At 38.7% G+C, this 26,086-nt stretch overlaps 1 protein-coding gene across 2 annotated transcripts in view; it reads left to right on the top strand.

The window, feature by feature from the left end:
- Window positions 1–26,086, top strand: part of USP26 (ubiquitin specific peptidase 26) — a 52,091-nt gene that overhangs the window by 6,247 nt on the left and 19,758 nt on the right. Inside the window, exon 4 of one of the 2 annotated variants that reach the window (XM_047843109.1) lies at window positions 8,964–8,999. The exons of the other annotated variant lie outside the window; for it this stretch is intronic. The gene's annotated coding sequence lies outside the window, so the exon portion shown is untranslated. The remainder of the gene's footprint in view (window positions 1–8,963; window positions 9,000–26,086) is intronic. 2 annotated transcript variants of the gene reach the window in all.

Raw genomic sequence — 26,086 nt, 5'->3', positions numbered from 1 at the left:
AGTCTTTTCATTGGGGGCGAGGAGGTGTGGAGAAGGCCTAAATGAATGGTTTAGTGGGTAATTTCACTAAGCTTTGGCATTTAAAAAGTGGTTACAAGGCAGAGAAATCCAAAAAGGTTAATGTCCATTTGGATGGATTATCCCCAGAATTCAGGAACCTAGGAGAAGTGAAAGGGACTCTATTCAAAACTTAAGGTGGAGCCTGGCTTCTTGAATCCTAACAAGTTCAGTCTTTTGCCCTTCTACTCATCTGGGGCCTACTTGTGAATGGTTGCTAATTATTTTGAATTTTAATGGGCTATAAATTCTTGGTTTGATTTTTCTGCCTCAAACTCATGCTTAGGTTAAACGTGTTTTCATACTTATATGTATATTGGAGACAGATTGGAAATTTAATGGCAAGTCTATGTGGATTATGGGTCTTTTATGTAGGAAAAATCAATTTTCTTAGCACTTGATGAAAAAGCACCATGTACACAAAGGTTAATATACTCACATTTTATTTCCTTTAAAAATAACTTCAAATTGTAATTATAATGCAGAGAAGGTCTAAAGACTACAAAAAGTGGTATGCTAGTAAATGTTTAACAACTGGCTCTCTAAAAGAAGAGAAAACACTCTGATATATAGCACTTTCCAATTTCGGAGGTGAAAAATATCCCATCATGGCCAATTTTAAGCTACAAATATGACATCACAGAATGCAGATTTAGGAAGAACTGTACACTCTCCACTCCTATGAGGCAGATCTTACACAGAACTGAAAGAACTTAAAAATCACTGATGATCCAATTACGTAGAGTTACAAGCACTGCCAACATTTTGGTGTTTGTGCCAACCAGTCTTTCTGTGAAAATACCCATACTGGTTATGATGGAGTGTCTTGTCATTGGATTTTGGTAAGAAATCTGTGTTTTCTCATTCAGATATTTGACTCCCATTTTGTTTCCAAATATTATGTACACACTTAAGAAGCGTGTGTACATGATTCAGTGAATTTTTTTTTATTCTAGTTTTTGTTAAGCCTAATGTCCCACAAAGCATTGTACAGTGTGACATTTAAAAAGTTGTATGATTGCTGCAGGTGTATTGCTTGTCTACTTCAATAACAGCATATGTAGGGATGGTGAGAAGACCATGATCCTCATAGGGAGAGTTGTAGTTCATTTGCATGGCTTGATGTGGACTGATTATAGGTCCGGCCCATGGGACTATAAACACAAGTGAGCAAGAGGCTTTCTCTGTGTTGCTGATATTTACATTCTCAGTGGCTAGAATTGGTTCTAGGAACAAACTGCCTCCTAGTTAAGGACCTTAGGTCTTAGGGAAAGTGTCAAGAGGGACAGGAGGCATTGCTACATGTCTATGTGTAGGTACACAATTTAAGCAATCCTGTCCAAGGTCCAGAAGGAGCTGATGAGGTTACCACACTGTAGCTGGACCAAGCAGAATCTCCAGGTCAGTCTGGTAGAATACAGTAAAAGGACTCTGGATAATCATGGGTGCCTCGGGAGAGCCTCGTGACTGCTAGATCCCCAGAGAGCAGACCTGTGAGCTTCTGCCAGAGTTCAGAGTAGAGGTTCTGCCCTTCTTGCTCGCATCTTTGTTTAGCTGATGATGCAGTGATTAATGTCTGGGGAAGGACGTCACTAGAGGCAAGAGAGGCCAGCTGGAAGTGTGGTGGGAAGAGAACGAAGAAAAAAAAAGGATTGTCCATGGTGTACAAAGAGGCATGTGCAGCCTGCTGCTCAGAGAGTAATTTCTCTAAATTTGATCTCAACAGATCTGGTTTCACGGTTTCCACCTGGGCTGATAAGTGCTTATATCTCTGTCCGGATCCTTGTGGAAGTGAGAATATATAGGAGTCACAGAAGAGGAGCATTTTTAATAATATATTGTTTTGATTCACAAAACAAACAAAATGGCTGCAGGCGAAGATTTTCACAGCTGGCATTAAGTGTTAATTAGAACCAGTTAGAAGCCTTGGCTGTGAGAGGGCTTGTTTAATTTAAATATCTATGCAGAGAACTGGTTATCAGTGAAAGGCATGGCTGGCACCCAGCCATCAGGAAACCCCCAAACCTATCTGTTTCCTTGGACTTTTGACCAAAACAAAGTCACCCTCCCCCCTCCCCCCCCACACTGAGTACTTCAACCAGTGAAAATTTTCATTCTTTTATTAAGCAAAAACACTCTCCAGTTGCCTATTGTCAGCCTTTCTAATTTTTGGCTATTCTATAAATATGCCCTCCACTTGCACATGTAGTTAGGTTGAAATGTCAAGGGACCACAGGGGGATGTTTATGAAATTCCATAAAAAAAAGTTTTCACAAAACTGAGGTTTATTGGTATTCCAGAGGAGCTAGTAATGACTTCTTTTCCATTTGAGTCTGCTCCTTGCCTTCTCCCCTTCACCTTGAACTTTTGCTTGAGTCTAGGAATCAATTTTGCCTAATTTCCAAATGCTGCTTGTCAGTGTTTTGCCTGGATTCATTATATATATACCCAGAGTGGAAGGTAACTTGGTGCATCTTAATAACATAAAGACTACCCTTCTCCTGAAAAGCATCTCTTCTCTTCCTGCTATTTTGTTCTGTCATTTCTTGGCAGAATTGAGAGATATAATGTTTCATTAAAATGAGGGGTTTTCTTAACAGTACATTGACTCTTCTATCTCATTTCATGATAAACTCTACTCCTCACATGCAGGAATTTGCAGGAATTCATATTTTTCATGGTGTTCTCATGAATCAGAAAGGACTGTTCCTTGGTCACTGTCCAACTGTGGGGCCGACATGCATTCCTTACAGTGTCTCTGTGCAGGGCTTCTCCAAGTAGAGTTTAGCTAGCTACTCACTAAGTGCACAGACCAGTCAGGAAATAGAAGTTTGTGTTTTGTTTTTATTTCTATCAAACTTATACAAGTATGACATCTTGTAGGATAAAATAACTCCATGAGGTTTACTCACAAAATCAGTAGTTCCCCCAACCTACCACCATTCCATTTCCTGTTCACCGTGTTTATCCCGAAGCAGCACCATGTGATCGTGCAATGGTAGAAATAACTGGTGCTAACAACTGCTCAGAAAAACATAAGAGCTCTAAAAAAAATTGAAGATGGGGTGCAGTGGCCACTTTGTGGATGTCTTTGTGCTTGTCTATCTAAAGGGAGGAGAATTACAGAGGATAAATCCTCAGAAGGGGGACCAGGAGAGGGGATTAACAAATAGGAAATGGTCTCTCACCTTCCAGGAGCCTACAGCATGGGCATCTGGGAGGGCTAGGAACAACAGCACCCGATAGAGCTGCTCCCGAGGATGAGGACAAAGCAGCAAGTTAGAAGGACAAGGGCTTTTGGTGTGAAAGGTATCACGGGAATTGTGTGTTCAGGGGAGTGTCTACTGCTCCCTTCCCCCCCCCCCCCATGCTTTAATATCTCCTCACTGGACAAGCAGCCAAAGGGATATCACAGAACTGGGAGTTACATTAGCATGGCCCAAGATGTAGCCAGCAAGTATGGAAGGAGATAGACACGTACCCTGAGGGAAAACCACTACGGTCTGCAAACACCACTTATCCCTATAGGTTTCCATTTCAGAATATGGACATTCAAAAGAAATGCATAGCACTGTTGTCATCTGATGTTTTAAAAAACTTCCATGTGTCTTCCCACCTTTTGCCTTGTGGCTTGCTTCAATTGATAATGAGTAATACCCGAAGATGATTTTTATTGGGCAAAGATATTTGTAAGAGACACTTTAAATTTTAGTATCCTTGAAGGTGCTGAGTTTGAGAGGCATCAGTTGCTTTACGTGCTTCATTTAAATACATAGTGCATCTATGGTCCCTTTTTAAAATATGTGGGCAATTAGCTGGTGGCTCCATGCTCTTAATATTATCCCCTTTCTTGGTCTGTTATTAAAGTGACAGAAAGACTGATTGCCCTTGATACATGAGGTAAGGATGGTAAGTAGTGTTCATCATCTCTTTATCATCTAGAGTCTGAGACTGATTCCTTTTAGTCCTGAAAATCTATTGTATTCACCAAAATGCTGACTGATATTTGGGCTCCGCTGTAGGTATTCTAAATACTAATTTCTTGGTGGTAGTTTCTCAACCTGGAAAAATGATAGCTGAAAGTCTTAGGTATATAAATATACTTCAGGAGTGCACTGAAGGCTGGAAGAAAACCGGCCACACGAGGCAGTGTGGAAAGGAGTGAGGGGAAAGTGTGTGAGCTGGGAAGTACTCAACAATTCACAATCAGCCCATTTGTCAGGAGACCATTATCTAAGAACCTTTCAATTTTCAGAATTAGTTTATATATTTGATTCATTTCTTTCCAAGCACCTTAAGCTCATTGGAAAATGAGTAGTTTGGAATTGGATTGTCTACTCAAATCTGCAGTAATGTGGGAAGAGTATCTAAGAATTATAGAGATTTAAGGGTCCTCAAGACAGTGCTCCAAATATGTGTAAAGAAGAAGCAGATACCAACGCACATTTTGAGTACAGGCAAGAGTACTGCCCTTTGGCAAAGCTGAGAAATTGGTGAAATTTATTTACCATTTTCCATGTGAATTCTGTACTTCTAAGTTGCTGTAGGCTTCGTGGTCTCTGCCTCTTGTGGATTTTTCTTGGGCCTGTGAAAAATGGCTCTGGGATGAAAAATGGCTCTGGGGATAGGTGGCCTCTCAACTTCTCATTTGTTTAGAGAGTTGGGTTATCTGGGACAGGCTTTTGCACATGAGCCACTTTTTGAGGGTGAGGTTGCTCCAATTTGTTTTCCTTCAGCTTTTCTATATTACACATCTTTCCTGCTGTACTTCAAAGTGCAGTTGTGGTTGCTGCCTGCAGCAGTTCATTCCTCACTTGGGGTCCCACGTTGTGATTTTCAGGAGGGTTCAGCTAAATTTATAAGTTTTAACTCCTTACATTGGTCCATTTCTTTTTCTTTCTTATTTTGGGCAATTCTGTGTGCTGGGTTTCAGTGCCTCTTTTTTTTCCCTCCGACTCTCCTTGTTTTTTGGCTCAGACCTTTGTTTTCTTAACACATTCTCACTGTAATGACACTTCTGAAACTGATGTGTTTTGTGTCTGTCAAAAAGCATCCATTCTTCAACTAAATCCTGTCTCTTTTCCATGAACGCCATCAGGCTATCTGAAATCCACTCCAAGGTTTGGTTTTCTCAGTCCTTGTCTTGCTTGGCTATACTCTATCATGTTTCATCTTTGGTGTGCCTTTCCTAATTCCATAAATTTCTCTGCCATGTGCCTTTAGGGAAACTTGCAGTTCCTATATGCCAACTCACTTACAGTAACTGTCACTGGAAAATCATGCAGTAAGTCTGTTAGTATTTTATATTGATATTGCTGGATTTTTCTTCTAATCCATCCAGATTTTTTTTGTCTTGATCTTTAAGAGATAGTTTCCTAATTGCTATTATTACACACTTTGTGCTGCTTAATCATTTTCTGTCTCTTGGGTCCACTCTGACTACTGAGTTCTTGTCTTTCATCAGTTCTCAGGTTCTTGGATCCTGGTCACTCATGTGATCTTTTACAACTTAAACATCTTTCCTAATATAGAATACACTCTTGAAGAGAATGTAGACCTGGATGTATGTCCTTTTCTCATTTTGTTTGTCCTTCCTGGTCTTCAAGATCTAATATTCCCCTGTCTGCACAAGCTGACTTCTAAGATCTCGTACTTAATACTAAGATCTCTTACATTGAACTTACTCTGGTGTTTTAATTCTACTGCTCATGTTCTTTGATTTGGCAGATTAGTTAACTTCTCTGAACTTAAATTTCCCTAAGTAAGTATAAGATGCAGATGATAAGATTTGCCCCAGCTTCTTAAAGGGGTTGTTAATGAGGGCAGAAGTTAAAAGCATTCTTGAAAGTTGGGTCCTCAGAAATACCACCAAGATAACTTGTTGCTAAGGCAAAGCTGAGTCTGTCCTTACTCTGGTAAGGAAGAGCGCTACCTTGGTAGAGCCTTAGTAGCATGTCAAGGGGGAAAGGCAAAATGGGGATAATTGTGAAGTTTGGGAATCTGAATGAAGGTGGCTGTTTGAGTATGAAAACTTGGTTAGGATTGGTTAAGTATCATGATATAATAGTGTAGGATTGGTGGGCCCAACAAGGGGAAGCTTTTGAGACAAGGGCTTTGGTTTTAATCCTATCTGCTTGAAAACCTGTTTGCTGTTCATCTGAATTTTTTTCTGGGAGCTTCTGGAATAAGCAACAGAGTTATTTGCTATGTTTTTCTTCATGAGCGAGAGTTACCTGGAATAGTAAAGTCATGTTGATGAATACAGAATAGTGAAACGATGTTTGATAAGACAGAGTGAAAAAAATCATGTTAATGTAGGCAGTTCAATGTGAGGGGGTAGATGCTTTTAGTTCTCAGTATACAAAAGCACTTTTTAAATGATAAGTACTACATAAACGATGGTGGTGGTATTGATAAAGTGAGTTTAACTTGCTTTTGATTCTTATACTTTTTAACCTAAATGCAATATTTTTTCTTTTTAAACTTGGTAGGAAAGGGAATCTTTATTCAAAATACTAAGCTTCTGAAATGCCATTTAGTTCTACTTCCATGCCTGTCCCCAGCCTCACTTGAAAAAGTCAAGTGTGTAACCACTATACGATTTTCATCTATTCTTCTAGAAAACAACCAAATATGAATGATAATGAAGGGCAAATTTAGGAGGTTTTAATTCAGGTTAATCCTTCAAAACTAGATAAAATTATTGAAGGCAGATATACGCCAGCATGCCGGGTGAAACAAAAACTCTCCTGGCAAACTCAAGGCAGCCTTCTGCCTTCTCTATCTGAAAGCGAAATCTATCTTGGTAGGTCTTTTCTTTCTAGCTTCCATTATGGCCTTAACACTGGCTCACGAGTTAACTCCAGTTACATGGTATACATAAACTGTTTTTTAAAAACTCATTGGCCATAAACTGGAGAATAGGTTGCTTTACACATATACTGATATAGGTTCAATATCATAAAAAGATTATGTTAACATTGGACCAAAAGGTAAAATTTGGAGGGCACCTGGGTGGCTCAGTTGGTTAAGTGTTTGACTTTGGCTCAGGTCATGATCTTATGGTTCGTGAGTTTGAGCCCCGCATCTGCCTCTCTGCACAGAGCCTGCTTCAGATCCTCTGTGTCCCTCTCTCTCTGCCCCTCCCCTGTTTGCACACATGCTCCCCCGCCCTCTCTCTCAAAAATAGATAAACATTAAAAAAAAGTTAGAATTTGGTTCTCCCAAGATAGTTACTACAGAGTTTATTATCTTTAGGCTACATAAACATCAAATCAGTATTATTGGATTAATCTTTTAATTGTGTGATTTCTTACTAATAGTTCTGACAGGGACAGGTCTGACATTGTAGAAAATAAATGGACATAGAGGAAAGAGCTTTGTCCTTTGGCATATATTATAGCTTCTTAGTAACCTAGAGCTTGTATATTAGTTTATTAACTTTGACAAGTTCTTGAGTGTTTGGAGTGGAGGGGGAAATGACTACAGGAAGCTGTTCCCAGTGTTTAGTATTGATTATTGTTCCAAATGGATGCCTGTCTATAGTAAATCTCTGTCTCTATCAATCTATCTATCTGGAGAGGGATGAATAAGAAATCATTTCAAACTCTAGTGGCTTAAAACAAAATGTTATTTAAAGTTTCTGTGGGTGAGCAGTATAGGTAAGGTTTATCTGGATGGATCTGGGTCAGGGTCTTTCACAAAGCTGTTATCAAGTTGTTGGCTAGAACTGTTTCGTCTCCAAGGCTCAACTGGAGGAAGATCCGTTTTCAGGATTACTCATGTTGTTGTTGGCTGGCTTCAGATCCTCAAAAACTGCTGGCTGGAGATGTCAGTTTCTTGCCACTTGGGTCTATCCATAGGGCAGCTCACAAAATGGCAGCTGGTTTTCCTCAGAGTGAGTGACAGCCAAAGAACATGCCAAAGATGGAAGCCATGGTCTTTTGGTAATCCAGTGTCAGAAGTGGCATCCCATTACTTCTGCTGTGTCCTCCTTGCTAAAAGCTAGTCACTAAGTGACCACTCTCAAGCGGAGGGGATTACACAAGGTTGTGAATACCAGGCAGTGAGGATCCTTGAGGGCCATCTTTGAAACTGCTTACTATGAAGCCTGACTTAGTCCTGCAGTTACTTCAAAAACCCAGCAGTCATGAATACTGTCTTCATTATGAAACCTTGTGAACTTGAGGAGGTAGCCTTTGTATGAGACTGTCACCATTGTGTAAGAAGGAAATGAGTAGAATTATAAATTCACCCTATTTTCCTGCTAGAAGGACTACAAGTATCATCTTGTTTAATGCTCTCTTATATATAGAGCACCAAAACACTGATTTTTGGAGGTTGTATGAACCAAATAAACTGTATTTAATAATATAGTAACACAAATAGTGTTAATTTGGTTCCTCAATGCATGGACATTTTTGGCATTGGAAAGATTTTAAGCTAGTTTACTACTTTATTGTATATGAAAGGATAGAACTCAGGAACAGCCAGGTGGAAGCAATGCATAGGCCAAGGGTATACGGAAGGGTTAAAGAGTTTCCATGTTCTCTGAGTGCCCCACTCTCCTTGAATCTCCACCTAGAAGTTACTAATTAGGGCTTCTGATAGCCTATGTTAATCCGCTGAGTTGATAAATTCCTGCCTTTCTGCCTTTCTGCCTTTCTGTGTGGCTATATTTATGTTCTTGCACATGTTTATCTGAAACTCTCAGACCTGGGCAATGTAAATAGTCCTTGACTTAGTCTACCTTGGTTCTGATTTCACAGATAATTCAATAGATTAACACAACTCAAAAGAAAGGAATAATGTAAGTAAAGGTACTCAAATAGTCTTGATTGCCTATTATGATTTTTAAAAAAATTCCCTTCCACTATGGGATTTTCTCATTTCTCTCTCTCCTGTAGGTGTGAGGTGGTGGATAGAACAACTGTGCTTGAAAGGTAACAACTGTTCATTGCAGGGCTGTTTTGTGCTGGTGAACTGTGACAACCTTTTGATATAATTTCTTTTCTGATTCCTACCCTTTCCCATGACTCTGGGCCTCTTTTTTTTTGGTTTCATACACAAGACAAATGCTTTATTGTCTCATGGTTTTTGCTCTTGCTATCTCGTCTGAGTGGAATGCTGGTCTTAGCCATCCTGGTCTGCGATCCCTGAGTCTCTCTAGTATCACTGCAGCGTGTAATTTGACCATTGGACTACCAGTGTGGACTATTATGAAATAGGAGAACTGGAAGGGTCCTCAGAGGCTTCATAGTAATTTTCCTATTTCATTTGGGAGATAAAAACAGTGAAGAAAATAGATTTGCTGAAGATTCAAAGAATACATCACATACTTGAAATAAACTCAGGACCAAGCTAGACATTGAAGGGGATATAAAAACTCATGGCAATAAAAATGATCCTTTGCCTAGTTAGAGAGGCAAAACTAAATTAAATTCACTTAATCCATGTCGTAATTGAGGGGAAAGAAACATTGCACTTTAGATAGAGAAGTGTTAGAAAATATTTTTTTTAAACTTTTTTTGTTTATTTGTTTGTTTTATTTTGAGAGAGAGAGGAGAGAGAGAATCCCAAGCAGGTTCCACACCATCAGCATGGAGCCTGACATGGAGCTTGAACCCATGAACCATGAGATCATGACCTGAGCTGAAGTCAAGAGTCAGACACTCAACCAACTGAGCCACCCAGGCTCCCCGAGAAGTCTTAGAAAATCTTAATGGTGGGATGCAACTTGTTTTAGCTTTTCAATGATAGAACAAAAGTAAGAATCCACAGAGGAGAAGGAAAGAGTACTCAAAACAAGAGAAGAAATGTGTGAAGTAAGGGGATAAAAGTAGGAGGGCACAGGTAGACCTTTGATCTTTAAAGCTGAATTGCTAATTGAAATCTGCTTCTGCCACCAGACTTACCTTTTCCCAGCGTTGGTGTTACTTGGCCCTGAGTACACAGGCTTTATTGGATTATTACATCTGTGACACTACAGCTGTTAGTCACACTCAGCTATAGGACCTGACAATATAATGATGTTCTGTTTTTATTTCTGTTCTGATAGTGTCCCAGAAGTACTGAAATTATGACCAGAAAATTAATTTCTTTGCATTTGGACAAGTAAAAGAAGAGGGAATAGTTCTGTATTCAGCCTATAAATCTCCAGAGTTGTTTAGAAACAACTCTTTGTGTTAAGAGTTAGGGCTGAATTTTGCATTAAACTTTGCACTCTTCCCCGGAGGAATTGGTCAGAAAGATGCCTGATCAGAGCATTTTAATGTTGCTCAAGTCTATCAAACAGATGCTTGTGCATATATGCACACATAGTTGTAACATTGATTATTTTGCAAGGTCAGAAATGGAAAGGCTGTGGAGCCCCTGGCCATCTCGGTCAGTGGAGCATGCAATCTTGATCTCAGGGTTGTGAGTTTGAGCCCTGCATTGGGTGTAGAGATTACTTTAAAAAATCTTCAAGAAAAAAGAAATGGAAAGGGTGTTCTATGCCACATATTAGTTACTTTCTTGAGTACGAAATCAGCTACTTTAAACAAGCTTCTTTCTCAAAGGAGATTTTCTCAGAGAGGTGTGTGTGTGTGTGCATGATCAATCCCTCAACAGAGTGTTCAATCAACTTTTCCAGTGCACTCTAGAAATGAAAAAGGTACAGGGTGCCTAAAAGTTAAGGAGGTGTATTCATGTAAAGAAGAGGCATTGCATCCAATACTGGAAAGTGAACACACAGGACCATTTATGTTCTTATTCATATTGAACTCCTCCTAAGATCAGGTAGGGATCTTAGGGTCTATGCAATACTCTTCCCTAATGTTTAGTCCTTATTCTCACACTGTCAGAGACAGGTGGGCCCGTGGAGCTTACTCTCTACTGTATAAGTGAAGAAATGGCAACTTAGCCAGACAGTGACAACACAGATTGTAACTGAACTGACACTGCAGTCCTATCCCATGTTTTGTGTTATTTCCTTTTTCCTGTGTGCCTTATCTCTCTGAAGACCTCAAAACTCATGTTTCCAAGGGGTTTATAGTTAAAGGCAGTAGATTATCCTCTTTTACACATGGAGGGATGGAATCGTAGTGAACTTAAATGATTTATCTGCAGTCACAAGAACAGAGAGAGGACAAGAATCTGTGTCACTATGCTTTGGCCACACCCTTGTTTGATAACTGCATCCGTATTTAGGAAGAAATGTCATGTAATTAGGTGGTTAGTTTTTTATTGTTTAGACCAACTGGTATGTAGTGCATGTGACATTCAGCCATTAGGAAGGCTTTGCCATCCTTCCAGAATCCAAAGTTTTATAGTGATTCCTTATATGCCTGTGTCTACAGTTAGATTAGGCTTAGGTTTGAGGTATTAAGGATGGAAAGGGCATAGTGATGTAGTGTATATAGTTGAATCCCATAGGAATTTAGCCTTCCAGGAGTTCCTTAGCATGTAATAAGCATCCTTTATAATTTACATGCTTCTAATTCCTTCATAAGCATGTAATTAGAAGGTAGAAAGTAGTAAATGCTATGATTGAGGTCTGGATCTGGATCTAATGCTTTAAATCAGCACTCAAAATTGTTACTAGAAGGCATAGACACAAGGGAGTATCTTTCTTAGGCACATGTATTCTGTGAAGTTGGGGAAATCACTGGGCAAGATAGGAAATAAATAAATAGAACCATTAGATGCCCTGGGAGAAAAGTGTATTATTTATTTTTTTTAGATCCCACAAAACAAGATGGGACGGCCATCATTCCTTCCTTCATTAACTTGCAAACAAGTATTGAATTCTATTATATTAATAAACTGGGGACATTTAATAATTCACTATTTAGAGTATGTATTCAAATGAGCAATGATAGTGAAGTACAACGCCAGTGTTAACTTTGTGGCTGGACTACCAGTTTGCTATTTAGAAACCGTTTCCCATCTCAGCTTTCCCACTAAAACCTACAATTAGTTTGAATGTTGTTGTACACTGATTACCATACTGCTTACAGTAAAATACCACCCTCCCTTAACTGCACTTTCTTTGACAGTCTTTGCATTTGAATTACTCAGCCTGGTTTCAAAAGAATCCTATGCAAATCAACAATATAAGTGCTCGTAGTACATTTTTCAGAAAACTATATTCTGAATCATTTCATAAGATGGTGTGAAAACAGTCGCGACCAAGTTCACTGTTTGTCATTCGGACTGATTTTCTAGTTCAAGCCAATCTGTGTTCACAGGCTGTCAAGAATGGTGTGAAACGGTCTTCTGAAGAGGGTGGGAGGTTAGCCCAGATGACCTATAAGGTCGCTCCCAGCTTATGAGTATATTATTCGGTGAAAGGCTAAATTGGTGGTAGATTGGATAGAAGCCGTCTGCAAATGACACTTAAAGGGTTTTGGATTTTTCTTAGAGCCAGTAAGGACCAAAATTCTTCTTGCCAAAAAGGAAAGCTTACATTCCTGTTTATGGTAGTCATTATTCATTTGTCACACGATTTGAAATAATAGAGTATTATGTTCAACTTCATGATGCTATTGCTTTAAATTGTAATAAGTTTTTCTTCATGTGCCATTTACACAATGCACTGTCATACCTAACCCTGTGATATGGAAGGACAGAAGTAGACAAGGACTTCACAGAGGTTCTATATATGTGAAAGTATGTGTTTGTAATGGCTGTGTATGGGGGTACAATTTGCCACCCCAAAATGTGTCTCTTTGGCATGTGGATTACTTTAGGCTGATTATTTTTAAGAAACAGAAGGCTCAAGAAGAACCTTTGCCTTTCCCCTTAACTGCATAAAAGAATTTAGTTAAAGGACCTGCTCCAGGAAGAGAGCTATCACCCTAGATAACTACAGTATAATATGAACTAGCCGTGTAGACAGAGGAGAACTTAGCAAAGTCTGTTTGTTAACATTCCTCTATGAGTCCCATGGTTTTGGGATGGCCCAGAAAACATTTGTTTACCATTTACTCTTTTTCATCTTCTTGTGAATTATCCTTCCCTTCAAGACCCCTGTGCTCTTTTTTTAAATCTTTTTAAATGTTTATTTATTCTTGAGAGAGACAGAGACAGAGTGTGAGCAGGGGAGGGGCAGAGAGAGAGGGAGACACAGAATCCAAAGCAGGATCCAGGCTCTGAGCTGTCAGCACAGAGCCAGATGTGAGGCTCTAACCCACAAACTGTGAGATCATGACCTGAGATGAAGTCGGATGCCCAACCGACTGAGCCACCCAGGCACCCCTCCTGTGCTCTTTTTCTTAGCTCTGGATGGCATATAAGCCTCAGTTTCCTGACTGCCTACCTATGGGCTTCATATTCTTATGGAGACCTGTAGGTGTGTAATTAAATATGATTTTTTCCTCTTAATCTGTTTCATGTCAATTAATTCTTAGATCAGCCAAAAGAATCTTAAAAGGTACCGAGAAATGTTTCCTCCTCTTTAGCTGCATGGCAAGTTAAAGGAGCTGTGATAGTGTGCTTGTTTGTGGAGAATGCTAATCCCCATCCAGTGTCTGAGAACCTGTGTGCATGCACATAGACAGCAGGGTGACCACGTGGTAGCCCATACCATCTGTAAGGCCAAGAATTCTATTTGTAGGAATGCCTTTATTTCTTCAAAATAGTGGTTCTTAATTTTTTTGGTCACTGATCAGTTTGATAACCTGTTGATATATCATCTCTTCAAAGAAATAGGCTTTTTCACATGTCCACAGACTTTTATAATTTTTTTAGGGGTTCAAGGACTACCTCAGGAGTCCAACATATTACCCAGACTAAGAATTTCTGTTATTTTTATCTAAGCAATTATTTCCTTATTTGATTATAAGATATCCGGTTGCCTACCATGTACTCTGGGCCTTGCTGGATGCAAGAACGTATCTGGTATCAATTCCCTCCTGACCAGCCACATGACCTTTGGACCATCCCTTTATCTCCCCAAGTCCAAGTTTTTTATTAAATAAAACTAGAACGTTCTAAGGGGTGATTCCTGAAGCCCCTTGTAGTGCCTTATTTACTCAGCCTTGCTCTACGCACATAAGGCAATGTGCAGTCCAGGCATCCAACAAAGTAAGCCAGTAACCAGAACCAGGCAAAAGCAAAAAACAAAGGTAACAAAGGCTCCTGTTAGGCCGTTTGAAGTCCAGACAGTTAGGTAAGGAAATTGTCTCACTTATATGAGGGACAACAGCACCATCTGTGTCTGCATATGTGGCATTTGATATTCGAATAAATAATTCTCATGTCATTAATCTTTTTCGGCAACTGCATGGTTGTTTTATTGTTGGGTTGCTTTTAAACTTTTTTTTTTAAATTGAATCCTTTTCAGCTAAGTATTTAATGGGCAAGGTTACTGCTTTGGACTTGGAGGAGGTTGGGGAGATGATACCTCATGTGAGGAAGCAATGAGTGGTTTCACACAAACCTTTTCAAGTAAATTATACTTAAAATGTTTATGTTATTACAGACCGTACTGAAAAACCTTTCAAAAGCTCTTAGTAAACTTGTCTCTAGGCTGCTTGTGTCTGTATTTATTCAGCCTTCAAATATTCATTTGAAGCCTTCAAATATTCATGTTGGGATGGGTGTTTGTTTTAGTTTTTATCCAATATGATTTAATTTTACATTCAAGGTTTGTATAACTGAGGTTTCAAGCATGTATCAGGGTGTCCAAATAGGTTCATTAATTCTGGGAGATTTTTTCCAAACAAGTCGAAATTCATCAACATGGAAAAATGACATAGTCAACTTATTAAATTGAAAATATCTTTATACTCACCCTGGAGCTTCAGTTTGTCAGCTAATAATCATCAAATGACACCCAAACACTCATAATTTTCTGAGAAGAGAAAATTAGCTGGTTTTAATATGTCTGGAAGATAAATCAGACTATCCACATTGTACCATTCATAAGAGAAATTTATATAACTCACATTAAACACATAAAATCAAGTGGAAAATTAGAGTAATTAAATGTTATAAGGGGAAGAATTTTATTAGAAGAGCAACAGACACTCTTGACACACTGAGTGCTGCCAACCCCATGTCCTAAAGACCTTTGAGAAAGGCCAGCAGGTGTGATGAGTAAGATTCCTGGAGTCCTTAGGCATAAAGAGGGACAGCCCACGGTGTCCAGATTCATAACAAGTAGGTGGCTAGGCATAGCACACTGGAGAAGAGGACAGCTACCAGAAAAGTTGACCTTACTCCTTTTTATTTGAATTAAAAACAGTTTGGGGAGTAAAATATAGAAATGCTTTCAGACATAGGGATGGGTTTGTGATGTAGATCTAGAGCCTTCAGTTCCATGTTTCTCTACCTGCCCTCCCTGTTTTTAGTTGTTTTTAGTCTGTTTTTAGTTGTTCTATTTCCCTATCTACATACACTATACTTAATAGCCATTATTTAGAATTCAATCTTAGGAAATTGTCTACTGTCTTCTGTTCTAATAGCTCAGTTGTCCTACCCTCATCTTCTTTCTTGTCTTGTTCCCTGGAATTTACAAGACTATTCATTTCTCTACTAGTTACCTCTGCAACTTTGGCCACTGTACTTCAGTGTCCATCTTTTGTTGCTTCAGGACTCCATAGTTGACTGGGACATTTATTTTGCACTTCTGTCCCTCCTTTCATTCCCCTCCCTTTTACATTCTGCATTTTGTCAGACATACTTTTGTTTTCCATTGTCAAGGTTGTTGAAAGCACTCTTTTATATAATAACTTTATTTTGTTGGAGTGAATTATTAAGTAAGCTCCCAAGAAAGGTATGCATAAGGCAGAGTTTCTGAACTGTTAATTACTTGAAAATCTTTTGATTGATACTTGGTATACAATTCTAGGCTCAAAAGCATGGGCCCAGAATTGGTTATTTTCCATTTCTTCCACCTGTTTGGATCTTCCATTAGGTTGATATTGGGTCTTCTGGACCAGTCTTCTGTGGCATTTATATTTCTTTTTATATCTGTCTCTTTGACTTTTTGCTGTATGTTCTGGGAATGCATTCTCAATATTGTGAAAATCATGATTCATTGGACACCCTTTGTGAGGCCACAGTAGACCTTGTACTGCTCATTCCCTTGGTTCTTTCCTGGGTCCTGTTCTTACTTATGTATGTATGTATATATGTACGTATGTACGTATGTACGTATGTATGTATTTTTAGTTAAGTAGGCTCCACACCCAATGCGGGGCTTGAACTCATGACCTTGACATCAAGAACCACATACTCTACTGACTGAGCCAGCCAGGTACCCCTTGTGTCCTTTTCTTGATGGACCCTGTTAACCTTCTTACTTATAATGGTGACTGCAACTCTGGTGATAGTAGACATAGATGTCATTATTTTTAATCTTCAGAAGTGTTCTCTAATAAGTAAAAAAAACAATCTTCGTTTCCTTCCTGTCATCCCCCTTAATTTCTCATGGAAATTTACACTCTCCTTCCTTTGGAATGTCATTATGCAACATAAGTCATCAATTAAAAACTTCCCTATTTAACAAAACATCAAGAAAGTTGCCTTTCACAATGCCATACCTTTTACTTTTGAATCTGGGTAAACAAAAATAGTATAAGGTCATGCATTAAATGAGCCATTTAAAAACTTCTCAAGTAACAAGTGAAAGAAGGAGGGAGGTTACTTGTGTAGGAGTCTCCATATCCAGAAAAATGTAAATTTAAAAATCTATAGTAAGTACTACATTCACATGAGTTGCTAATTAGTTCATTCTTAATTGTCAGAATACCCTCAAAATACCGCCTTGATATTCCAAATAGTTTTGCTTTAATATATATGTCAACAAGTCACTTAATTTAAGCTCTGAACTTAACTTTACTCCTTGAAATATATAGCATTACTTATGTCACAGAAATTCTTGATGATAATTTTCCTACAATAATATGTTTTGTGCTAAGTGGAAACTTTCCAGATGATGGGCTCATCCAGCCTCCCACTTGCTGCAAGATTGTTGGCCCACTTAGCCCTACCAGTTCCTACTGCCTGGTAATTAACCAAATTTTTCCGCTTTCAAGCAGAGGGTCCATATTGTCAGTGGGTACAGGCAGTCCGTAAATGAAGAAAGGTTTATCTTTTTTCTTTTTTTAACCCTTAAAGTATCTTGAGATGCCAAAGCAAGACTGTAAGATTAAAGGTGAGGCTTTTGATCTTAGACTTTGGAGCTAGAGGGCACTGTTTCTTTGAAGAAGTGTTTCCGTTATCTTCTTTTCCATTCATTGTTCATTTAAACTGCTTTTATTAGGGCAAAAGTTTCACATGCCATTCTTCACTTCACAACCTGTGAAAGCATACACAGATTGTAATTTTGGAAGTGACGATTGGGGTTGTGTCTTTCATACTTACAAGTGACTGAAGGAAATAAGACCCTCAACACACATTACTTGTTCATTCTGTCTCATTGGAGCATTCATGAAAGACTCTCAAAGAATGTGCCTCTGTATATCTGGATTTAAGAAGCAAAGAAGGCATTCCAGAACAATATCTTAAGAACTGAACAACTGTCAACTCCAATTAGTTCACAGATTCATTCTATAGTTTCCTTTTAACACATGTCAAAGTTAATAAGAGAGCAAACTTTTTGTTGTACTTCATATTTAGAAAACCTCCATAATTGTGTATTTTTACTGTTTTGAAGCTGGATGTTAAACCATCCTAGCAATGGTAAGATAAACTTTCTTGTATACGGTTGGACATGGTTTGTCTTTAAGATTACCCCAGTAAATTTATTAGTGTGTTTTCCATGAATTGATGCAACTTTACAAAAAAATCACTAATTTTTACTCTAACCACAAGGGCAGTGTGATAAGCACTCAAAGCAACTATAAGAAGATTCTTATAATCCATGAAGAAAAAAGTAAATTATTAGATCGTTAGCATTAGGAAAACAACATTTAAGTACAATCTTCATGTTATAGTGAATAATTTTTTTTTTAATTTTTGACTGATTTTAAGGCAAGACCAATATCTGGACTCCTGTCATATTTTTGTGCTTTTATGCTAATCTGCTGAACAGACTGCATTTCAACACAGAGCAGAACAATAGAATGTTAGGCATTATTAGGGCTTCTGTGGGTCATACTGTCTCTTGCCACAGCAGCAGAGTGATTCAAGCTCTTAGAGAAATGCTTGCATAAAACCTCAAACCTCTCATGCACTAAATCTCCATTTCACTGCAAGATTGAATTCCATTTTGATTGATACCCCTTTCTGTCATTACGACAGTCAACATCTCGGAACTGGGAAATGCTGGGTCACAAGGAAGGAATTGGCCATGGCCTGTTGTCATTCTTGTGTGTTCTTACACTAATCAGCTCAACAGGATGCATTTTCACAGAGCAGAATGGTGGAGTTTTAGGAATTATTAGGACTTGTGTACTTCTAAAGGCCTCTTTCTTGTATCTCCTGTCTTGTATCATCATTCTTTGCTTTTTCACGATCTCTTGGAGATTGTCATCAGTGCTTATAAGGAAGAGGAGGAGTGGGGGTCAAGCAAGCAAATGTGCCATGTGCTTCTGTTGAGAGAAGTCCTTAGCTAGGTCCTGGACTCTTTTGTGGAGCAATCTTGGCTCTTGCGGCTTGATGGCACTCAAACGAGTGGCAGTTCCAGGTCCTTGCTTTAATGGGAGAGAAGTTACAGGAACTTAGTGGACTGTTTCTGTACTGCAACCTTCCTGGTTGCAGAACGTCCAAATCTGTTTGGATGCTTGGAATGTAATTTTTTTTCATTGTCACCTTTGTCCCCAGATCTTGGTTCTGTGAATAGTGGCACCCAAAACATTAACAATTGGTATTTGTTGAGTACTTACTATGGTCCAGCCAAAGTGTACATAGCATTAAATTCAGACAGCTCTCTGGGAGAAGAGCAGTGATTCTCACTGCATAAATGTGAGATAAAGATAGTGAGTCTTAAAGCAGTTCAGTTCTTGATTACCAGTGGAGCTTGGATTAAAGCCAGAGCACTTTGGATTCTGGAGCAGATGCTCTTTTTTAATTTTTTTTATTTTTTCTTTGAATTCTAGTTAGTTAACATACAGTGTCATATTAGTTTCAGGTGTACAATTTAGTGATTCAACACTTACATACTAGAGCAGATGCCCTTAACTCCTAGATGTGTTATGGTATCTCCTGCCACAGTGCAATGCTTGAGAGAGACTCAACTTGTAGAAGTCTGAGGAGTTTCTGAAGTTTTTAGTCTCATATTGCTAGTTGGCCTACCCCACAAGGAATATTAAAAGAAAGTCTTCAGGGAGAATGAAAATGATTTAAGTAGAAAATCAGATCTACGTTAAAAGGGAAGAGTATTGGAGCAGGAATAAATGAAGATAAAATCTTTTAACTTAAATATTATTAATTAATAAGTAACTGTTCTGATAATAGTAATGGAATAATGGGTGATTACAGAATTTGGATAAATGAGCTATTGACAGCAATACTGTAAAAGATGAGAGTTTGGAATTAGGAATATCTGTTATAAAGTGTCAGCACTACCCGTGAAGAAGTATGGTGTCATTAGAAGATGAAATTAGATTTTTTAAATGTTTATTTTATTTTTGAGAAAGAGAAACAAAGCGCGAACAGGAGAGAAACAAGGGGAGGAAGACACAGAATCCAGAGCAGGATCCAGGCTCTGAACTGACAGGTCAGAGCCTGACACAAGGCTCGAACTCACAAAGCACGAGATCATGACCTGAGCCGAAGTCGGACGCTTAACCAACTGAGCCACCCAGGTGCCCTGAAGATGAAATTAGATTGAATATATATTGTAAACTCTGGGGGAATCAGTAAATTTGCTTTTAAATTATTGTTGATATGCTAAAAGAAGAGATTAAATGGAATTGTATAAAATGCTCAGTTAAAATCAGAGAAGGCACAAAGAGAGGGGAAGGAAAAAATAAGAGCAGGGGATAAAAATCATTACTAACATAGTAGATTTTAATCCACTTATATCAGTAACTGCTTTAAGTGTAAATGGTGTAAATACATCAATTAAAAAGCAGATCTTTGGGTTGGATGGAAAAGTAAGACCCAACTATATGTTGTCTATGAAAAGCCCACTTTAAATATAAATATTCAGGTAGTTCCTAAGCAAAGGGATGGAGAAAGATGCTATTACTAAATAAAAACAAGCTGGAGTAGCTGTGTTATTTTCAGACAAAGTAGACTTAAGAACAAGGAAAATTACCAGAGATAAAAGGGAATCTTATATAATGATAAAAAGGAGTCAATTCTCCAAGAAGACATAACAATCCTTAACGTGCTTGCACCTAACAACAGTTTGTCAAAATATGTAAGGCAAAGCTGATAGAACTTCAGGGAGAAGTAGACAAATCCACTATTAGAGTTGGCGGCTTCAGTGCCCGTCTTCCATTAATTGATAGATCAAGCAGGCAGAAAATCAGTAAAGGTATAGTTGACCTGAAAAATACCATCAGTCAATTTGATCTAATTGACATTTATAGATTAAACAACAGCAGAGTACATATTCTTAAACTCACATAGAACATTCGCCAACATAGTTCATGTTCTGGACCATGAAAAACACCACCTAAACAAATTTAAAAGAATAGAAATCATAAAGTATGTGCTTGGATCACAGTAAGATTAAACTAAAAATCAGTAACAGAAAAATAGCTAGAAAAGCCCCAAATATTTCAAAATGAATCAACATGTTTCTAAATAACACATAGATCAAAGAAGTCTCAGAAGAAATTTAAAAAAATATCTGGAGCTAAACAAAAAAGGAAATACAGTTTATCAAAATTTGTGGGGATGCAGCAAAAGCGGTGCTTGAAGGAAAATTTAGAGCATTCGATGCATATATTAGAAAGATTTAAAGGCAATTAATTCAAGCTTAACCTTAGGAAACTAGAAAAAGAACAATTTGAGCCTCAAGCAAACATAAGAAAAGAAATAAACAGTAAAAATTAGAGGAGAAATAAGCGAAATTAAAAACAGGAAAATAATAGAAAAGATCAAGGAAACTCTTTGAAAAGAACAATAAAATTGATAAATCTCTAGCCAGGGTAATGAAAGTAAAGAGAAGACACAGGGGCGTCTGGCTGGCTCAGTCAGTGGAACAGGCGACTCTTGATCTTGGGCTTATGAGTTCAAGTCCCACGTTGGGCTTAGAGCTTACTTTTATAAAAGAGAGAGAAAACACAAATCACTGATTTCTGAAATGAAAGAAGAGTATCACTACTGATCCAATGACATGAAATCTAAAACTTTCTAAAATAAAGTCTATTCAAAATACAATTTAAAAATGAATAACGATTGGGAGTTTGCTGAAGGCTGTGGGTTCCTGTGCAGTTGATCAACTTACAAAAGTCCTGGGAGTTTAGGAGTCAGTTTCCAGTCTGCTGTGGCTGCAGTGGATAGTAGGACAAAGATGCCAGAGTGTGGCTTAGCCAAGCTTGTGGCTGCATTTGGGGGCCACATTTAATTGTCACTTACTCATCTCAGGAACACTGTTGATTTAATATGGGTGTTCACCTCAATTGAGGCAAAATTTTTCAAGGTTGAGACTGAATTGCTTTTTATTTTCTCTTAAGGCAATATAATAATGATTATTTATTATTAATAATAATAAATATTATTTATTAGTATTATTATTAGTGGTCAGTAAAAGGCAACAAGATTGAATATAACGATGACAGTCATATTAGCAGCTAATAATAACAGTGCATATCTACTGTTTTTAAGCTGCCTAAGCCAGGGTCCTGTCAGCACCTCCCAAGTGCAAAAAAGAAAATCACTTATGAATGGCTTTTTACATTTACCTTACAAATGGTTCACCTGAGGCAAACCTTATGATTATATGCAATTTCAGATGCTGCCGTTCCTGTCCCAAATCTCTGCCTCTGAGTCACTGGGTTGCTAGTCTAGCTCCTAACAAAGAGAAATTCCTTATTTGGCTCTTCTAGGAACCTCTAACTCTTGTTTTCGGAAAATAAATTCATAGGGGTCAGAAAGTAATAAAGGGGAAGGATGTGAAGAGGTTCAGGCAGGAGGGGGGAAAAGGCCCAAATCAACTGTCACCACACCTTCCCTATTGGCAGCAAGGGATTGTGACAGAGAAGAGGTAGAAAATAGGAGTGCTCAGATATTTGGGAAGGAGAGCTCATGTGTCCACATTTTGATGGCCCCTGAATGCTATTGCCAAGATTCATTCTAGGTACAATGTTTTCAAAGATTGCTACCAAATGCTGCTAAGTACTTACTCATTACTGTTGTGAATGGACAGTGTCTTTGATAGATATCTGCAGGATGCTGATTATACCTCCCTTTTGCTTAATTAGATGCTGTAGATTATTCCCATGTGGAGAGAACAGGTCTCCTTGGAAAAAAACAATCATACTTACAGACCCAAAGAGCGTTATCTCTGGTGTGGACTGAATTGTGTCTCCCCCAAATCCATGTTGAAGCCCTAACCCCCAATATGACCATTTGGAGATAGAGCTTTTTAGGAGATAACTAAGTTTAAATGAAGTCATAAGGGTAATAATCAGATAGAATTGATGGCCTTTTAAGAAGAGGGAGGCAGAGAGAGAGCTTTTTCCATGTGCATATACCAAGGAAAGGCCATATGAGAACATGGCGGGAAGGCAGCCATCTGCAATCCAGGAAGATTGCTCTCTCTAGAAGCCAAGCTCTGCTTCTAGAACTGTGAGGAAAGAAATTTTGGCTTTTTAATGTATCCAGTTGATGGTATTTGTTATGGCAGCTCTGGCTAAGACATCCTCTATCCTTCTCCCGATGGAGGATCAGTGGGGCAATAGCCAGAGTATTGCCTACATGTAAAGCACGGATAAAGAAATCTCTGTGTGGAAGTTTGCTGTTTACAGTTGTTTAAAAGGCAATTTGGCTTGTGTCTTTGTGTTTTAATAGCAGAAAGTCATTTCATGTAATAGTTCAATTCCTTGGCCGACTCTCATCTAGGTTTTTTGGGGGGGTTGTGTTCTTTGCCTGTGATTTACATTGCCTGACACCTGATGTAATGACTTCCACTACAAGGGCCATTGCTGTGTGTGCGGAGCTCCAATCTGTCACTGGCAATGTTCTGAGATCTGGGGTACCCCCATTCAATCAAGAAATTAGCTGTGTGTAATTAATTACATCCTTTTACCCCAACCTCGCCAACTGCTACACATCACTTCTCTTAAAAACTCAGTGAAAGCAATATTTTTCCTATACCACATGCAAACTTGGCTATGCAATCAGTCATTGAAACTTTTGGCTTTTTTTTTGTTGTTTTCATTTCAAGTATTCATGAGCATGTCTCTGTCATTCTTTTAAGGAGCTCCCTAACTAGCTACTGTACTTCGGGCAGATCTTTGAAACTGGAGTCTCAGCCATCTGTGTATAAGCAGCAGCCATCCTTGTGATTGTCTGCTAGGACTATAACAGATGATTTAGCTGATAAATAACACCTGTAATTTTATTGTCAACATTGCAGTTCAATGACAGTACCTAAGAACCAGTTATTCTGTGGGTTAGATTGGATGGGAGAGTGGTGGGCTAGGATTTCAAGGGTAAGGCTATTTAGGTTGTGTCATTAAGCATTATTACACCAAATAATTTATCTAAGTGGATGGTCTTCAATTTTCAAGTCACTCAGATTTTGAATGACTGATAAATTAAGAGAATGAGGTTCATTATGGGCAGTGAGAAGAAAAAAGTGCATCAGAAGCTTGGGAAGGAACAGAATCTGAAAACCAGCTAAGCCCATAATGCATTCCAGTGAATTGTTAAGATGCTATTATTATGTTAAGAAGTTCTCTGCTTTTCTATAAAGGTCTCTGAGAGAATTTTCTGTTGGCCATTAAGACAGAGCTAGGCAAACCAGACAGCAATTGTGACTTGAATGCCTAGTGCTGTAAAACTATTATGTGAATCCATTTCAGTTTAGGTATGGAAGATGATGGTGCCTTGGTGCTGTTTGCATCATTAAAACTCAGGAGGGAAAATGTAAAGTGAGTGGAAAGAGGGAGGTGGGAAAAAAATTAATTGGAGCTGTGTGACCAATGACACTCCCACCCGGTCGCCTCCATCCATAGCTTAAGAATTAAATGCTGTCTAGAGTACTCTGAATGAGTCACTTCTTTTGAATCTCTAGAAGGCTGTTAACCTCTTGCCTGCATGTAGGAAGTGTAACCCCTGGAACAGACTCTAACTCTGTGCACTAGAAAATAGAAATCAAGATAAGGCAGAAGTTCTTGGAGTGTATCTAGGAGAGTTTAGTTACCAAAATAATGAATATCCTTATTACCCCAACTCTCTCCTCCAACCTAACATGACTTGTGCTTTGACCCTTTGTGCTACTTCTCATCCCCAGAGTGCGCCCCCTCATTTCATTTAATGAAAAGACTGGAAAGGAAGACACTGTACTTAGGTAGGTACTTAGGTAGGATCTTTGGACTCTAGACTGGACTCAGACACTTAAAATCTCTACGACCTGAATGTCCTTCTCTGATCTTGGCTGTGAGGCTGAGGATCTTTTATGTCTCACAGCACCAAAAGTCCTTAAGTCTGTGTACTTACCAACCTCAGAGAGGTTCCTGCTGTGTGACCCATTGGCATGAGGAGTTGGGATTTACTTAAATCTAGGAAATAGCATTGACCGGCTTTTGAATTTGCATATTAAAAGATTAATCCCTGCTTACTTTTAGCTTGTCTCAAATATGAATCTGTTTTATATCAGCAGTAGAAAATACTAGCTTTCTACATTTTTTCTATGCATATTTTAAAGAAGACATGAGCTCAGATTATATTCGTGGTTAAATATCCTGTTTTAACATACCCCTGTCCTAGGCTTCGTATAATGACTATACATTCTGAACCAAATACTTTCTGAACGTGTCAGAAAGAAAAGCAATTCAAAGTAGCTTTTAAGCAAGAAAGGAAACTTATGGCATGTTCCCAAGAAATCCTGTGGTAGTCCTTAGTTTCACATCTAGTATTCTTCTTCATTCTACCTCTCAGCGTTGCCTTCTCTTGTTCACTGAGTCTTGGCTGTTTCCAGACACAGAAGGGCCTTCTCCATGTGGCAAGAGGAGACAGTTACCAGTGCTTCCCCCTTGTCTACAGTGCAACAACAAAAGCTTAGACTCAGGGGATCCAGTTGTCCCCACATGGCTTATGCACATCACCTTCACGGACCTTGGTGGAGAGAGGCAATGGGTTACCATGAATGACAGAGTCAGCAGTTGTCCATGGCACTCTCTTCCTAGTCTGCTCAGCACTCACACCATCACTGAAATGTGCACACCAGTCTCCCTCCTTTTCCTGGGAATCTTTGTGGAAACAAACCCCTGGCTGGAATCACAAACACACTGTCTTTCCAGCTGAAAATAACCAAAAGAAAATCAAGTTGATGTTTCCAGTGACATCTGTGGAGGGACTTCTTTCCCCAATTGTGAAATTCATTTTGTGAAGTCTTTAGCAAGAAAAAAAATCAAATTTTATATTTTTTCACCTTTTGTTAGTCACAGACACATTCACTCCCTTTTCTGCATTTTTAAGTCAGCTCTTCGAGTGGCTCTGAAACCCTATAAAAATTTGAACCCTCTACGTTCAGTTGGTCATACATATGGCATCAGATGCTACTTGCGATCTGAATGTCATCTGCATTCCCAGCTAGGTGTGCTTCTTGAGCTGCCTAAATGTATAACCAATTATCTACTTCAGTCTCGCTTGAACTCACTCTCTACCATCATAAAACACTTTTTCACCTTCCATCTCTGGGACCATAATTTGGACTCACTCAATTCCACATCCTAATGACTTGCAGCACCAAGCTATCCATCCAAAGGGGATATTAACTGCTCTTGCAACATGCTTTATGCTTCGCCACTGCCTTACCCTGGTTGATGCCAATCATTTGTTTCTACGATTTCATCTCTATATTTTTTATCACCCCACCACTGGTCAGAATCCCATGTATTTCATACTAAAAACAGACACGAATGTGAAATGCTTAAACAGATTATTAGGAAACCATTCACTGGAAGTGACTTTAGTG

The sequence above is a fragment of the Prionailurus viverrinus genome, chromosome X (genome assembly GCF_022837055.1).
Source record: "Prionailurus viverrinus isolate Anna chromosome X, UM_Priviv_1.0, whole genome shotgun sequence".
NCBI lineage: Eukaryota > Metazoa > Chordata > Mammalia > Carnivora > Felidae > Prionailurus > Prionailurus viverrinus.
The sequence above is the reverse complement of the archived record's forward strand: the minus strand, read 5'-3'. Positions and strand labels throughout refer to the sequence as shown.